The sequence below is a fragment of the Symphalangus syndactylus genome, chromosome 10, assembly GCF_028878055.3.
Source record: "Symphalangus syndactylus isolate Jambi chromosome 10, NHGRI_mSymSyn1-v2.1_pri, whole genome shotgun sequence".
NCBI lineage: Eukaryota > Metazoa > Chordata > Mammalia > Primates > Hylobatidae > Symphalangus > Symphalangus syndactylus.
The window spans coordinates 96,616,713-96,634,759 of NC_072432.2; the positions used below are offsets into that span (position 1 = coordinate 96,616,713).

The 18,047-nt window shown below is 39.7% G+C and overlaps 1 protein-coding gene across 19 annotated transcripts in view; it reads left to right on the top strand.

The window, feature by feature from the left end:
• TFDP2 (transcription factor Dp-2) overlaps positions 1–18,047 on the top strand; it is a 198,596-nt gene that overhangs the window by 117,002 nt on the left and 63,547 nt on the right. Inside the window, exon 1 of one of the 19 annotated variants that reach the window (XM_063610683.1) lies at positions 7,622–7,700. The exons of 13 other annotated variants lie outside the window; for them this stretch is intronic. The gene's annotated coding sequence lies outside the window, so the exon portion shown is untranslated. 5 more of the 19 variants (XM_055295189.2, XM_063610690.1, XM_063610692.1 and 2 more) reach the window with 5 other exon arrangements.

Sequence of the window (18,047 nt, forward strand, 5' to 3'; positions counted from 1 at the left end):
CACCTGGAATTGTGGGAGATGAGCCTAGAAAAACAGATATCCTAAAACAGTTATCCATTGAGGGACCTTGTATTATCTATTTAATGAGGAACCATCAAAAGTTTTCATATAGAGGACTGAAGTGATCTTCTTGATTTTTTTCCCCATCCAGAATAGTTTACATGGCACAAATGGACTATATGCCATGGAGAACAGTATTAGGCTTTAATTAGCTTTTTGATTAAAATCTACTCACTGAATTCATATCTATAATTAATAGTGATAGTCACCAAGTATGTGGACTTTGAGAAGTCAAGAACTTGATTAGTATATTAGTCCATTTTCACACTGCTGATAAATACATACCTGAGACATGGCAATTTACGAAAGAAAGAGGTTTAATTGGACTTACAGTTCCATGTGGCTGGGGAAGCCTCACAATCATGCCAGAAGGCAAGGAGGAGCAAGTCATGTCTTACGTGTATGGCAGCAGGCAAAGAGAGGAGAGCTTGTGCAGGAAAACTCCCCCTTATAGTAACCAGCAGATCTCGTGAGACTTACTGTCACAAGAACAGCACCAGAAAGACCTGCCCCCGTGATTCAATTACCTACCACCAGGTCCCTCCCACAACACATGGGAATTCAAGATGAGATATGAGTGGGGACACAGCCAAACCATATCAATTAGAATCTCAGTTTTACCACTTGCTAGCATTTATGCAAGTTATTTGATATTAGTAAGCCTCCATTTTCTCGTCTCTCTCAATGAGGCTTATGAGTGGTTTATGGGCACTTTTGACCAAGGAGATGTAATGAGGTTGCTGTTAGATGGGGGAGACAGTCAAATGAGACTCTTGATTAGACATACTATTGTCTCATTGTACTCTGAGTGCTGAGTGAAGATAGACCTTGAGACAGCCATAAAAAGATAGAAATTTAATCCATAAAGGCAATTAGTTCAAAGTAGGTTTTTGTATGGCATGCTTAAAGATTTGGAGGCAGGAACTACTGAAAGTTTTTAAGCAGGAATCCATATGTTCCACTTTTCCCAAACAGCTTCTAATTATTTATAGTGTGCCCCTTTCACTCCTAATGGTAATTCAGTTTAGATAATAAATTATGTAACCAGTCACCTTCCGAAACAACAGTACAGCAAAAGAGATGGCTGTGGTTGAGCCATTTAGAATACAAGTAATAAGAAAAAAATACAGGAACCACTCCACAAGTGTTGGGGTGGAAACAGAGAAGGAATAGTCTTTATAAAAGCCAGGAGAAGTCTGGGCGTGGTGGCTCACGCCTGTAATCCCAGTACTTTGGGAGGCCGAGGCAGGCGGATCACGAGGTCAGGAGATCGAGACCATCTTGGTTAACACGGTGAAACCCCGTCACTACTAAATATACAAAAATTAGCTGGGTGTGGTGGCGGATGCCTGTAGTCCCAGCTACTTGGGAGGCTGAGGCCGTGAGAACCCGGGAGGCAGAGCTTGCAGTGAGCCGAGATCGCGCCACTGCACTCTAGCCTAGGCGACAGAGCAAGACTCCGTCTCAAAAAAAAAAAAAAAGCCAAGAGAAGATCGTTGTAATAGTATTAAGAAGATGGGATTTGTAAGATCAGCAAGGCCAGATACAGCAAGGCTATGGAGCATAAGCACACATTATTAGATTTATCAAGGCAGAGCTCATTGTCTGCTTTAGACAATGCAGTTCATTTGAGCAGTTGGATAGAAGCCAAATTGGGTTTTTGTTTTTTTGTTTTATTTTTTGAGGATAAGGACTACGTCTTGTTTATTTTTGTATCTCTAGTGCCTAACACAGTGGTTATGTCAGAGGTACTTGGTGCATTTTTGAAGATTTAATAATTAATTAATAGTTGGTGCAGGCCAGGCGCAGTGGCTAACACCTGTAATCCCAGCACTTTGGGAGGCCGTGGTGGGCGGATCACCTGAGGTCAGGAGTTCGAGACCAGCCTGACCAACATGGAGAAACCCCGTCTCTACTAAAAATACAAAAAAAATTAGCCAGGCGTGGTGGCGCATGCCTGTAATCCCAGCTACTCGGGAGGCTGAGGCAGGAGAATTGCTTGAACCTGTGAGGCGGAGGTTGAGGTGAGCCGAGATCGCACCATTGCACTCCAGCCTGGGCAACAAGAGCAAAACTCCGTCTCAAGAAAAAAAAAAATAGTTGGTGCAAAAGCTGAGATAGTGGCTATAAATACCACACTAAAAAATTTTGGTGGTTAAAGAGAGATGGGAAGTAGGATGTTTTTAGTTTGGTTAGCAGTTAGAAGGGAACAATCTCTGCATTTGAAATGTTAAGATGAACTCAGTGGAAAAAGAAATATTAAAGTTTCTGAAGAGGGAAGTAAGTTTGAAAGCTGAAGCCCTTGTTACCTACAAAAGACCCTTTTGCAAAGTGGACCCTCCTGGTTCGGTTATCTCACCCTTTGGGATTCTGTGAGCCAGTTGAGCCAGCTAATTCCTTTCATGTTAAACTAGTTTGAGTTCGATTTCCGTCCCTTATAACTAAACAAATACTTGAATTTGGACGAAGTATTCTGACTCTAATGCTCATGCTGTCTCCACTGTACCATAGTTCTTCTCTAAGGCTAAAGGTATTATCTCCAAAATTTTGTCCCTCTCTAACTTGTGGGGGCTTTAGTGAACTATTTCTGTCCTCTCTAGAATCTTTGCTTTCTTTCCCTCCTGTAGATGCCTCTCCATGTAGCTTGTGTAGGCCTCCCTTATCTTTGTGAAGCCTTCAACTTAATTCTGTGGGCCCCACTAAGTTGCGATAAAGCATGCATAGGGGTTTTGGTAGAAGATAACATTAACACAGGTAGATTGGAGCTGGAGCTATACTGAGAAAAATTTGGATTACTAATTTAAATGGTTTGCTATTGATTTCTAGATCAGAGATGTTTAACAGAACTTTCTTCAGTGATGGAAATATTCTATATCTACAGTGTTCAATACAGTAGCTGTTAGCCACATGCAGCTCCATAGAGCACTTGACATGTGGCTAGCATGACTGAGAAATCAAATTTTAAATTTAATTTTATGTATTTATCTATTTTTATAAGACAGAGTCTCGCTCAGTCACCCAGGCTGGAGTGCAGTGGTGTAATTTCGGCTCACTGCAACGTCCGCCTCCTGGGTTCAAGTGATTCTACTGCCTCAGCCTCCCAAGTAGCTGGGACTACAGGGGCCTGCCACCATGCCCAGCTAGTTTTTGTATTTTTAGTAGAGAGGGGTTTCACCATGTTGGCCAGTCTTGAACTCCTGACCTCAGGTGATCCACCTGCCTCAGCCTCTCAAAGTGCTGGGATTACAAGCATAAGCCACCAAGCTTTTTCTATTCTGCTGTAAACCCGGCCGATTTTATTTAATTTTAATCACCTTAAATTTAAATGGCCACATATGGCTAAGGCTACCATTTTGGATGGTATAGCTCTAGACATCAGAAGTTATAGTTCTCATTTTGTTTTGTTTTTAAACTAGGAGAATGATATATGTTAGAAAAAAAATGGAAACAATGTGGGCATTTGGGTGGTGAGGATGAGGCAAGAAGAAAATCACTTTCTGTTCTTGATATTAATGCCTTTAACAAGGATGAGGAACCTAGGAGGATGAGTGGGTTTGGGAAGGTAGACAGGAAGTTCAATACTGAGTTGAGATTATGGGATATATACACAGAGATGTCCAATAGGCATCTAAATAAGAGTTTACAGCAGAATAGAAGAAGCCAGGGCTAGAAGCATAAATTTCTGTAGTCATCTATGTAGAGGTGATAAAGCTATAGAAAATAGGTAACGTCCTCTAGAGTGGGAGTGTAGATCTTAAAGAAAAGAGCATCAAGCACAGAGCTCAGAAAAATGTGCATATGGAAAGAGTAGAGCTAAGCGTGGTAGCTCACACTCGTAATCCCAGCACTTTGGAGGGAGGCAGGAGGATCACTTGAGCCTAGGAGTTCAGCCTGGGCAAAATAGCAAAACTCTGTCTCTACAAAAAATACAGAAATTAGCCAGGCATGGTGGTGCACACCTGTGGTCCCAGCTGCTTGGGAGGCTGAAGTGGGAGGGATCACCTGAGCCCAGGAGATTGAGGCTACAGTGAGCTGTGATCACACCACTGCACATCAACTCCAGCCTGGGTGACAGAACAAAACCCTCTCTCTCTAAAAAAAAAAAAGAGAGAGAGAGAGAGAAAGAAAGAAAATAAATGGAAAGTGGAAAGAGGAAGAGCAGCAGGCAAACATGAAATATGACATATTTACTATGCAGTGTTTTTAAGAAATTGGCACCTAACCATGCAAGTGATAGCAGAAAGTTTTTGCTTTAGGTGTAGTGCTTGTCAGGAAGATTCGATATTTTACTTGAAAATGTAAGTATAGGTACGATGTAGCTAATTTCTACTGCTTCATTATGTAGATCTGATAGATAGTTTTTATTTGGCCAATGCCTGCTATCATTACACTATCATAGTGTTATTTCTGCCTATAGAATCATAAATGTGGGCCGGGCGTGGTGGCTCACGCTTGTAATCCCAGCACCTTGGGAGGCCGAGGCGGGCGGATCATGAGGTCAGGAGATCGAGACCACGGTGAAACCCCGTCTCTACTAAAAATACAAAAAAAAATTAGCCGGGCGTGGTGGCGGGCGCCTGTAGTCCCAGCTACTCGGAGAGGCTGAGGCAGGAGAATGGCGTGAACCCGGGAGGCGGAGCTTGCAGTGAGCCGAGATTGCGCCACTGCACTCCAGCCTGGGCGACAGAGCAAGACTCCCGTCTCAAAAAAAAAAAAAAAAAAAAAAAAAAAAAAGAATCATAAATGTGTCTGTTAAATGGGTTTAATATTTGGGCAGATTGCCAATAAATGTCACAAACTCCAGTCCAAATAAATCAGTTTATAAACCTAGGAGAATGTCTAGCTACCTTTAGTGTTTTCCAGATAATCAGTAGTTGTAATTAATGATGCTTAAATGGATTTTCTACATAAGATTAAGGAGAAATTGTTTGACACTACCTATATAATCTGCATTTTTATCATCTGAGTGGGAAGTCTTATTACTTTCCCCACACTGTGTCATACACTTGCAGAAGAACATAAAAGGTAGTGATTATGCTACCTGCGAAGAACAGCATCAGAGCAGATTGAAGGGTGTAGTATGAGTAAAGAATTGGAGACCAGAGAAAAGGCTCTGGAAAGGAAGGCAAGCATGGAGAAGGAAACCTGAAGGAATAGATAGGCTAAAGGTCAGATCTGTGGAGTAGACAGTAGGTAACAGGTCAATTTGTTGCCTAGCTCAGTGCCTGATACATAATAGGTGCTCAGTATTTATTGAAAGAAGGAATGGGAAAAGGAAAATTCATTCGGCAAGAACAGTAGAATCCTACTTTGGCCCCACCTTATTTTATTTGTCACTTGACCTCAGTTATCACATCTTTCTGACTTTCGGTTGCTGTTAGGTTTACTGTTAAAACATACACTAGATAGTTTATATTTTAACTTGTAATTATTGTCTAGCTCTGGACGATGGGAGGGCAGGGGGTTGCTCTCCTATTTAGAGACACGGGAATATACTTGAGTACTTGGATGTTTAATTTCCTTTTGTTTTAAGACTATAACAGAGTAGGTGTGACCATATCTAGCCCCTGAATATTCTGGCCTTGGCTGACATAGGTGAGCACTTCTAGCTGATCTGACAGGTTAAAGGTGTACACTTATTTTCTCTGTAAGAAGCGTCATCTGGTAAGATAATCAAGAATGGTGCAAAGCAGGATGGGGAGTTTAAAATTGTTTCCAAATGTGGGAATGTAAATGAATATAAACATGTAAGATTTTAATATACCAAACTGATCAGATTCTGTGTAATTTCCAAGTTTCTTTTTTCTTTCAAAACTCCTCTGAAATCTAACTGTCCACAGAAACTTAGTTTATAGAATTTTATCTGATTTATTTACTCAGATATTACACTGACCTCACATCCAGTAGTGAAAACAGATTTTATTGTAGAATCTGGAAAGATAGAGGGCCATATAGGTTGTATTTTCAGTTTTGTTTATACTAACACGTGTTTACAACCCAATTTAATTTACACCCTGTATTGTATTATTGTTGTCATATCTCTGTATGCATGTAAGTATAATATGTGTTGGCAAAGGAAAATTTTGAGTAAGAAAAAGCTCTCTGACCTATTTGATTCAATATGTATTTGAGTGTCTAACAGACACTGTTTTAGACACTGGTGATACAACACTGAACAGAGCACCAAATACTTTACAGCGTCTCCTGGAGCTGTTGTCAAGACATACTTTCCAAGGGGAATATTTCAGAATAGGTGATAACTTATCAACGAAGGAAAAGTACCTTAGTCATCTAGGAGAGTTGTACTTAGAGTGAACTGAAATAAACCAAGCTCACTAAAGACAGAGATTTTTTGTTTGGCTTTTGTCTGTTGCATTCACTACTGTATCTCCAGGGCCCAAAATAGTGCTCGGCTCATAAGAAATATTCAGCAAATATATGTTGTTGATTGAAGTATTTGTTTTGAATTTCTGTAATCAAAGACATGTACCTTGGTAAATTATCTTTACATCTTGCTAGTTGAAAATTTCATCTCAGTTGCTTTGTTTTTAATGTTACCTTGCTTTTTGTTTCTACTTGTGCCATACATCAGGATGCTGGAAAAGCTTATTAATATTGACAGTCATATGGTTATCTGATATTGAAAAGAATAGATTTGGAAAGGAACCTAGGAGGTCATCTTTTGTTCAGCTTCCTGCCTAGGAAAACTAAGTAAGATGATTAGGTATGTATATTTAATTAGTCATTTAAAAAAAACCAGGACAACATAATTGGGTTCCCTCTTGAGAAAATGGAGAAAGGTACTTAACCCTAGCTATAAAGGGACTAACCTGGAAATTTTAGAACTTCTGTGTGGGAAAGTGGAAAAAAAAAAAAAAGCACAACTAAGCTGCTCTTTGTTGATATCAGAAATGGGCCTGTCATTCATTTTGGCATTGAAGCATAGCCTCCTATCTCAGGGGGCAGGACTGGGACATTTTTTTCCTCCTACAAGAGCTGGACAGTTATTACAGGTTCAAAAAGCCCCGACCAGTTTTTCAAGAGTTTCTCCTCCTTTTTCTCCCCTGAAACTCGTGGTGCTTTTGCTCTGCTTTCAAGATGCATTAAGTCTCCTGCTTTGTGACTGCTTTGGAGCCAGCAGATACTCTGATATGTATAATTCAAATTATGCAGGTTTCACGAGTAAGTTTAATCTTATTTTTGAAGTTAGCTAAAAGGCAAGTGATATTTAGAAAAATATTAACTTGTAGTTATTTCACCTTTTTTACTTTAAGCATTTTTATTGCTTCTCGGCCTTTTGGCTAAGATCAAGTGTGTACTTTAAGCATTTTTTAAAATAAAAATATCCTTTTAATAAGAAAACAAGGTTCTACATAGAAAAGCCCCTTCATCTAAGACCTGCACTTTTCAATTTATTTTGAGATGTCTTTGTTGTAAACAGTATTCATATGTCTTTTGAAAGCTAGTTAACTAAACAGTTTTCTTGAGCATCTTTTTAGTTTTACTGAGAAGTATTTTAAATTGAGCTTTTCTGAGCTCGATTGCTTACGTCTGACACAGTCTCAAGTTTCCACTGAATGGTAACAAAGACTGTAGAGTGTTGTTGGTACTGCAGTGAGAGGCATGCTTCCTTAGACCAGGTAAGAGAGATCAGTTTGTTTCTCACTGCTGGGTGAGTTTTTACAGCGCTTATTTTATATTCTTTAAGCAGCAGCAATATTAAATTGATAAATAGCCAGGAGCACGCTGATTTCAAGACGTCCTTGCTTGTTGCAGACAGAAAAACTACAGGGTTATGTATGGGGGTTGGGGTAGGTGGGGGGGAGGGGGCGGGGGAGGGGAAGAGTTAGTTTATTACTCAGTTACTTATATAAATTAATTAAAATGTGAAAATAATTCTGGAGCTCAGTTTTCTTAATTCAGGAACTAAAGCAGCAGTTGAGGAAATCAGTAATTTTAAAGGTACTTCATGGTTATTACTTGTGAAAGCAATTCAAAGGATAGTTTTTACTTTCATTTTTTTCCCCAGTAGTTAATAAAATAAGCTTTGCCCTTAACTAAACATTTTTTCCACTTATGAAAACTTTTAAATTGCCAACAGCAAAATATGCTTCCTAAGGATCCTTGGAAATCAACCTGACACTTGAAAAATATTTCAGCTTTTATAGCTGTTTCATTCCTTTTTTTCCCTAGTACATTTTTCTTAAAAGTATTTGTGCTTTGAAAATGTCAGCTGTATTCTAATGAAGCTTAGGCATTGTTTGCTCATAAAGGGGCCGGTGCATTCCACTGCTTTATGGTTTATTATGAGGCACAGTGTGAGAGTGTGGGTGGCACCATTTGGTGTCTGCCTCTTGGGGCAGTGACTGCCATTATGTTAGCCTTGGACTGGCAAAGAAAATATAGCATACAAGATGCTATATGAATCTGGATACTGTGAAGAAAATCTTACCCCTAAACAATTCTTAATGAGCCTGGAATATGTGACAACTTGATTGAATTGATCATTTCAGTTATACCCTTGAAGTTTGCATTTTAGTTACAACGTATATTCTATTAGACACGTCTTTTTTGATATATAATAGCATTTAGTCATTCTTTGAAGTTCAATAAGGAAGTGAATGTTTCTGAACTATGATGTTTTTAATAGATACGGTAAATTTTTAAATAATATATTTACTTAAAAAAAGTTTTAAGGAAAGTAGTGTGGGTGGGGAGCAGGAGTGGGAGAGGGAGAGGGAGAGGGAGAGGGAGAGGAGGTCAGGCAGAGAGTCTTTCTTCTTTCAGTTAGGAAAGCCCTGGTGAAGAAAAAAAGCAACAGATGTTTCTTCTGTTACAATTGAGGTTGTTTCATTCAAAACTCAGAGTAGCTGGAATGGAGAGAAGAGGTCATAAATCTGACTTAATCAGTGAATAAATAAAATTTAGTCATTTGAAATTTATTATTTTATATTCAGGAATTGAAAGTCATAGAGTAACAAAATAAGTAACATACCCTTTGAAGAGGCATTTTAAAAAAACTTTAAATATTGCCTGTAGCCTGTATAATTAATGAAAATGTGAGAAAATTAATATTAGTGAACTTCACTTAAGGAAAAAATTGATAATTAAATCATATAGACTATTTTTTTAAAGCCTAAGCCATCTAAAATGTAGAGGAAACACTTAGTTGCAAAAGTTTATCACTAGACAATAGGTACAAAATCTCAAAATGAAAATAAAATGTGAAACATCAGTTACATATGTTGCTAGATCATTTCATCTTCTGTGAGAAGCTGAGGCTTATCCCTAAGACCTTTGAATAAGAAATATGGGAATAATATTTTGGGTTTAATTGAAAGGATATGTTGCAGTTTGCCTCTAAAAAGAAAGATAATAAACTTGGATTGGTTGCTAATGGAAAGAGGAGAATGTTTATCTGCTGAAAAGAGTAGGAATGAAGAGTGTGGAAGCATTATGCGTGTAATGAAAGCAGTCAAAATTCTGAAAAACAGTTTTTGAATTTTTGGAATTCATAATGAGGAAAGTGAAAACCTTTCCTTTTACAAGTAACACAAAGAAGTCCTATGCTGTTATATAATGTGCGTGTATACACATTCAACTTTATTCATTTCTTAAGTTTGCTCTTGAAAAATCAATGCTGAGCACCAGCTCTTTCACATATGAGGCACTTATTCAATATTTGCCATACCCTACACTGGAAAATTCGTAGTAATTTACAGTAGCCAATAAAGTTTTTGAGCTATAGTTTAAAATTTGCATATGGATTAATTATTATACAGTTTTCTAAATAATTGGCCTAAGGAGAGAGAAGACTGGAAGAGATATCAACATTCAAGCAGATTATTAAAAATTCCTCTTGCTGTTAGCTAAGATCTGTGGGCTTACCTGAAGATTGTTTTTTATTTATTTATTTATTTATTTTTTGAGACGGAATCTCACTGCAAGCTCTGCCTCCCAGGTTCACGCCATTCTCCTGCCTCAGCCTCCCCAGTAGCTGGGACTACAGGCGTCCACCACCACGCTCGACTAATTTTTTGTATTTTTAGTAGAGGTGGGGTTTCATCATGTTAGCCAGGATGGTCTCAATCTCCTGACCTCGTGATCTGCCCACCTCGGCCTGATAGTCTCGATCTCCTGACCTGGAGATCCGCCCACCTCGGCCTCCCAGAGTGCTGGGATTACGGGCGTGAGCCACCTCGCCGGCCAGAAGATTTTCTTTTCTTTAAATAATGATGACCAAATTCAGAGATTTTGAAGTTTGTTTGTTTGTTTGAGACGGAGTTTCGCTCTTGTTGCCCAGGCTGGAGTGCAATGGTGTGATCTCGGCTCACTGCCACCTCTGCCTCCCGGGTTCAAGTGATTCTCCTTCCTCAGCCCCCCTCCCCGCCGCCGCCCCCGCCAGTAGCTGGGATTACAGGCATGCACCCACACGCCTGGCCTTTGAAGTTTATTGAATCATTATTTCAATTAAGATTCAGATTCTAAAATTTATCTGTGTACATTTTGCTTATCTTAAGGAATAGCCACATGTAGTGGTTGAGTTTTTTTCTCTCTAAAATAAGTAAAACAATTTACGTGGACTTTAAAATGGATTTACAAACCATGGATTTGCCTAAAGAACTGTTTTCACAATTCTGATCAAAGGACAGAAATTTTGATGGAGTAGACAGCCTTAAAAAAAAATTGGTCACTCCACATGTAATACATAACTGTGATAGCGTCATAGATTGTGATTATTAAAATGTGTATCACTTACAATTATAAATGTAGACATGACAATAAGTTACTTAACAAGGAAAACAGTATCAGCAACAGCAACAAGGACGTAGTTTGGACTCCTAGCCCTTCAAATTGAGAAATGAAGAACAAAATCAGTTGAATTATTTTAAGATGAATTCCCACTGCCTCTGTATGTGTAAATTATCTTGGAATTATTGAATGTGTGGTCAAATTATGGTTGAGAAGAGCACATTAGTTTTAGCATATATGGAGTATAGAACATAGAGAGTATAATTTTCTATTGTATTGTAGTTTTATACTCTATATATGAGAAACCAAACCATTCAAGTTTGTTACCTGGAAATTGGTTGGGAGTGTCTGAAGGAAAAAACAAACAAAAACATTCCTAATTTATCTGCCATCTAGAGGTAATTCCTTAATTGTCTTTAATTTCTAATAAATATTTCCAGTCATAATCAATTTAAAGATTAAATTAAATCTTTTTTTTTTTTTTCTTTGAGACAGAGTCTCACTGTTGTCGCCCGGGCTGGAGTGCAGTGGCGCAATCTCAGCTCACTGCAGCCTCTGCTTCCCGGGTTCAAGCAATTCTCCTGCCTCAGCCTCCCGAGTAGCTGAGATTACAGGTGCCCACCACCACACCCAGCTAATTTTTGTATTTTAGTAGAGATGGGGTTTCACCATGTTGGCCAGGCTGTTCTCGAACGCCTGACCTCAGGTGATCCGCCGGCCTCGACCTCCCAAAGTGCTGGGATTACAGGCATGAGCCATCACACCTGGTCTTAAATTAAATCTTTAAAATGTCTACTGAAAGAAGACTTCAGGAGTGAAGTACCTGTGGTTCTTGCTTTATGTATGAACTCTTTAGCACAAAACTGAGGTCTTAGAGGAACCTGAGCCTTACCTATTTATTGTATCCCGATTCAGAATACCCAGAGAGGTCAATGATTTAGCCTTTTTTTTCTGCCTTACATATACGTATGCAACTAGAAGTAACAGCCACCTTGAAATTTCTCATCTCTGGAGTGGAGTAAGAGGGGAGATGTGCCTGATGCCTATATTTCTCTGAAGAGAAGACCTTTTACATTGTTTAGGAGCAGGTAGACCAGTATGAGTACGGTGCTCTGAGTATATTATGAATTAACTATGTTTTGTGAACTGATCCAGGAACCTGTCATGTAATTACATTGTTTCTTTCTACCAAGTTTCAAGAAACCAATTTTCAAATTAATTTTTACATGGTAACTCTAAAGCTGAAGACTATCAACCGGGGACTTTGGTTTTGGCACTTTGCTCGCTTGTAGTGAAAATTTGGCAACTCTTGGCAATTTCTCTGACAGAAGAATGAACAGACCACTAAGTGAGCACTTACTATGTGCCAGGTAGACACAGTAGAACTTATTTATAAAAGTTTTCAAAAATCTTTTAATGGGCTGGGCATGGTGGCACATGCCTGTAATCCCAGCACCTGGAGAGGCCAAGGTAGGCAGATTACTTTAATTTAGGAGTTCAAGACCAGCCTGGGCACATGGCAAAATCCTGTCTCTACAAAAAATACAAAAATTAACTGGGCATGGTGGCACGCACCTGTGGTCCCAGCTACTCGGGAGAATGAGGTGGGAGGATCCCTTGAGCCCAGGTCAAGGCTGCAGTGGGCAGAGATCATGCCACTGCGCTCCAGCCTAGGCAACAGAGCAAGACCCTGTCCCAAAAAAAATTTAAAAATCTTTAATGGATAAATTTTTAATACAAAGAGATTTTGTTGACATTGATGTCTAACTTTAAGATTTCTTGCATTTCACAATGTGATTTAAATGTAGCTTCAGTAATAGCCCTCAAGTAGAATATATTGTTGAAATTATAATATCAGTAACTTACTGCAGTTTTGAATGAGCTGCTTAGTGCATGGTATTATAAAACAATGATCCCCTCTTTTATTTGCTAAGGAGAATAACTGCTTTGGAACTCTTAATTCGTGGGTGGTCCTTGGTCCCTTTGAATTTGTATCCTAAAGTTTTACATTTAAGAACCCCCCAGCCGGGCGTGGTGGTTCACGCCTGTAATCCCAGCACATTGGGAGGCCAGGGCAGGTGGATCAGTTGAGGTCAGGAGTTCGAGACCAGCCTGGACAACACGGCAAAACCCTGTCTCTACTAAAAATACAAAAAAAAAAAAAAAAAAAGCCAGGTGTGGTGGCACATGCCCGTAATCCCAGCTACTCAGGAGGCTGAGATAGGAGATTCGCTTGAACCCAGGAGGCGGAGGTTGCAGTGAGCCGAGATCGCGCCACTGCACTCCAGCCTAGGTGACACAGCAAGACTCTATCTCAAATAAATAAAAAAAACTTATTTTAAAAACCCAACTTTTTTTCTTTTTCTTTTTTTTTTTTGAGACGATGTCTTGCTCTGTTGCCAGACTGGAGTGCAGTGGCACGATCTTGGCTCACTGCAACCTCCGCCTCCCGGGTTCAAGCGACTCTGCTGCCTCAGTCTCCCGAGTAGCTGGGACTATGGGCGCATGCCACTGCACCCGGCTAATTTTTGTATTTTTACTAGAGATGGGGTTTCACCATGTTGGCCAGGCCAGTCTCAAACTCCTGATTTCGTGATCCGCCCACCTTGGCCTCCCAAAGTGCTGGGATTCAGGCATGGGCCACCTGTGCCTGGCCCAGGAACCCAGCTTTTTAATTCAAAGTCTGTCTGCAGTCATGGTCACCTCTTATAAATATTAGAAAAATATCTCACTTAACTGTAAATTTAAAAGGATTTATCTGTTACCCCTGTCTGGCTACCCTCTCAGAGGGACTGTGAGCTTCTTCGTGAGAGTAATTTCCAGTGAAGTCCTCTTGGGTATTTGAGTACTCATAAATTCTGATCCTTGTGGTTGCACTCAGCTGCCTTGATCAACTCTAGCCATTCAGTGGCTGTTGGTATGAGATAAAATGTGCTGCTTTCTGTGCTTTCTCTTTTACTAGGCCTGTAAACAGTGTCTGTGTGCCATCTGGTGGGTGTATTGACTGTCGTGATGGCGCTAACTGGTGATTGAAAATGGGCTAAACAGTGAAAAAATATAACACTTAAGAACAAGAAACAGAAGAAATAAGGGTCACTCAGACTCTTTTAAAGTGAGAATAGAGATAAGTTCAGTGTACTAGAGTCCACTTGCATTTCATTATTTCCTTAATATGAACAAAGAGTCTTACCAGACCGTAAGAATCATCTGAGGCACTTACAAATACAAATTCTCCACCTAATTTTTGAATCTTTAGGTGTCCAGTGGAGCTCAGGAGTGTGTGTTTTGAATAAGAGACACCTCTCTCCCCTTTGTAGTGAATCTTGTGATCACTCATATTTGGGAAGAACTGCTGGGAAGGATTGGGAGGATCAAGTTGTTTGAGGACATATAGTATTTTTTTTTTTTTTTTTTTTTTTTTTTGAGACGGAGTCTCGCTCTGTCGCCCAGGCTGGAGTGCAGTGGTGCAATCTCGGCTCACTGCAAGCTCCGCCTCCCGGGTTCACGCCATTCTCCTGCCTCAGCCTCTCCGAGTAGCTGGGACTACAGGCGTCCGCCACCACGCCCGGCTAATTTTTTGTATTTTTAGTAGAGACGGGGTTTCACCGTGGTCTCGATCTCCTGACCTCGTGATCCGCCCGCCTCGGCCTCCCAAAGTGCTGGGATTACAAGCGTGAGCCACCGCGCCCGGCCTGAGGACATATAGTAAACTTCCTCAATTATTAATCAGAAGATACATTTCAAAACTAGGAAATTTTAGTTGAGCAGGTGGAAGAAAAATGAGAAATTGAACAATTAAAAAGTTTCCTTGACTGAATATGCTAACAGAAAAAAGATTTCAAAAGGACATGTTTTAACTAAAGATAAAGAAGCCAATGAAAAACGAGCAGTATCAAACCTACAGATGAAACAAATGTTTCTGGGTGAACACTTAAAAAATTATTGAAGGAGAAGGGCCCTGCAAGTGACCCTAGTGATTTCTAAGATCTTTTAGGTTTGATGAACTAAATGAAACCAGTTATAATATTCCAGATACCAGAGCTTGAATTGAGGAGTTTGCTTAAGCAATGAAGAGATACTGTTTAAATCTTGACATGTGGTAAGATGGAGAAAAAAAAATTTTTTTCTGCTTTCAAATTTAAGAATTTAGGGCATTTATGGTTCTAGGTACAAGAAAAGGAGGGAGCTAGCTAATCGTTTGAAAAAGTGTCCCCTCAGTGAAATTGTTCAACAAAGCCAAGACAACAGGTTTGATCTTCTAGGGAAAGGATGTAGGAAACACTGACATATAAGATTTATTCATTTAAAAATATGACCACAGAGCTATAAATACACTTATTATTATGGTCGTTTCAAGGATCCTTTGGAAAGATTCTGGTTAGGTGATCCATTTGGGTGAATCCTGAAAGTTCTCTATGTTCTGGCAGCTGCAGAAACATTTAGGCTTTTCCTTCTGTGTGTGTGATATGTAGGAATGTGCGTGTCAGATTTTCTGTCCTTATCTTTGCACAATGGGATGCCTGATCTCCATTTAGAACCAAATAGAAAGAGGAAGGTTGCAGAGGTCACTTTAACCATTATACTTTGGAGATATTATGAACTTTTTTATCTTCTCTTTGTCACCCATCCCAATTATAGTGATGTTGAGGTCATTCCGAGTTAAAAAGTTTTGTAATAGTGATTACCTTTGTATTTAATCTTCGTGACTTTGGCAAACATGGTTCAGTACAAATGCATCCAAATAAAACATAACAGTGGTGTAATGTGCATGTGCAGATAGGTAATAATAGGTAGTAAATAAAGTGAAAACTTTTTTTTTTTTTTTTTGAGACAAGGTCTTGCTTTGTCACCCAGATGGGAGTGCAGTGGCATGAACACAGCTCACTGCAGCCTCGACTTCCTGGGCTCAGGAGATCCTCTTGCCTCAGCCTCTCATGTAGCTGGGACCATAAGTGTATGTCACTACACCTGGGTAATTTTATTATTTTTTTATAGAGATGAGGCCTTACTATGTTGCCCAGGCTGGTCTTGAATTCCTGGACTCAAGCAATCCTCCTGCCTCAGCCTCCCAAAGTGCTGGGACTATAGGCATGAGCCATCACACCTGGCCTGAAAACTGTTTGTTTTTTTTGTTTTGTTTTGTTTTTAAGAAAAAGGTGTATGAGTATATTTAAACATAAAAATGAAGGAAGTCAGAGTAACTGCAAAGTTTGTTTTTATTTCATTTACATAGATGATGCTGTTGACCTACAGAGCCTGAGTTATTTTCTTCTTTCTTTTTTTGTACCCGCCCCCGGCCCCGCCACCGAGACGGAGTCTTGCTCTGTTGCCCAGGCTGGAGTGCAGTGGCACCATCTCGGCTCACCGCAACCTCCACTTCCCAAGTGCAAGCAATTCTCCTGCCTCAGCCACCCAAACAGCTGGGATTACAGGCGCACACCACCACTCCTGGCTAAGTTTTTGTATTTTTAGTAGAGACAGGGTTTCACCATGTTGGCCAGGCTGGTCTCGAACTCCTGACCTCCTGATCCGCCCACCTTGGCCTCCCAAAGTGTTGGGATTACAGACGTGAGCCACCGTACCTGGCCCAAGAGTTATTTCTGAAATACAGGTGATAGATATCCCCTGAGTCATCCATATCCTTTCTCCCTAGTCTACTTTGTTTTCCGTGACATATATTGCTTTCTAGATGGCTGGCTAAAATTAGAAATACAGTCTTAAGGTTGTGAAATCATTTCTCTTTGCAAAACAAATTGCCCATTCTAGAATTGACCTGTGACTTGACGTCTTCAGTACTGTATTTGAAGCTAATTGATAGTCTTTTACAGTAGTTATTAACAGATAGTTAAAAGGTAGTACAGGAAGGAAGGAAATGCTCTGACACTACTTTCTTTTTCTGACTAAGCTTATTCTTTTGTGGAACTGTTAATCATGAGTGAAACAAAACCATGGGGAACTGGCATATGAAGAGGCAGATCAGTGGAGCAGAATAGAAAATCAATAAATTGACCCAAATAAGTAAACTCAAGGTTGCATTTCATATCAGCATGGAGGAGGGTGAGTGGATTATTCATTAAAAGTGGCTAACTCGGGGGAAAACCTTGGGTCTGTCACTTCTTAGATAAGTTCCAGGTGGGTCAAGGATTTATAATTTAAAATGAAGGCTTTAAAATTGTATAAGAAAACTCGGGGGGGGGGGCGTTTAATATAATCTTAGTATACATTCTAACTGCTGATAATTAATTTGTAAGAACAGCATATCCAACTGGAAATATAAAACATGTACGATAAGTAAAATGCAGCATGTTTAAAGTGCATGTATAAAGTGCACTTCCAGGGAGCAGAGGTAAATTTAGGAAAACCCTGGCAATTAGTCTCACTTCCTTCATTTTTACATTTAAACACACACAGACCTTTTTAAGTTTGACACAAAAGTCACTAGGAGATTACAAAATTGACTACATTCTTAAAAATGTGCAAATAGGCCGGGTGCAGTGGCTCACGCCTGTAATCCCAGCACTTTGGGAGGCCGAGGCAGGCAGATTACCTGAGGTCAGGAGTTCGAGATCAGCCTGGGCAACACGGTGAAACCCCGTCTCTACTAAAAATACAAAATTAGCCGGGCGTGGTGACACATGCCTGTAATCCCAGCTACTCAGGAGGCTGAGGCAGGAGAATCGATTGAACCTGGGATGCGGAGGATGCGGTGAGCCGAGATCGCGCCATTGTGCTCCAGCCTGGGCAACAAGAGTAAATCTCCATCTCACCAAAAAAAAAAAAAAGAAAAAAAAATGGGCAAAGAATAACATATAAAAGCAAACACTTTTCAATTGGGGGAAATATTTACAGAAAGTATAATAGAATAAACATATTTCTTCAATATTTAAAGACGTTCTACCAAAAAAAAAAAATTCATCAAAAACCAATGGGTGGACATAATTCTCAGGAAGGAACATTTACATAACTTTTAAACAAAAGATGCTCAATGTTCAACCGTACTCATAACAATATATTAAAACCAAAATAAGACCAAAATGAGTTACTATACTTATTTTAAATGTAAAAGTTGTCAAAGAAAATAAAACTTAAAAACACATTGCCTGGGCCCAGTGGCTCACACCTATAGTCCCACTTTGGGAGGCCGAGGTGGGAGGATTGCTTGAGCCCAGGAGTTCAAGGATAGCCTGGGCAACATGGTGAGACCATGTCTCTAAAAAAATTTCAAAATTAGCTGG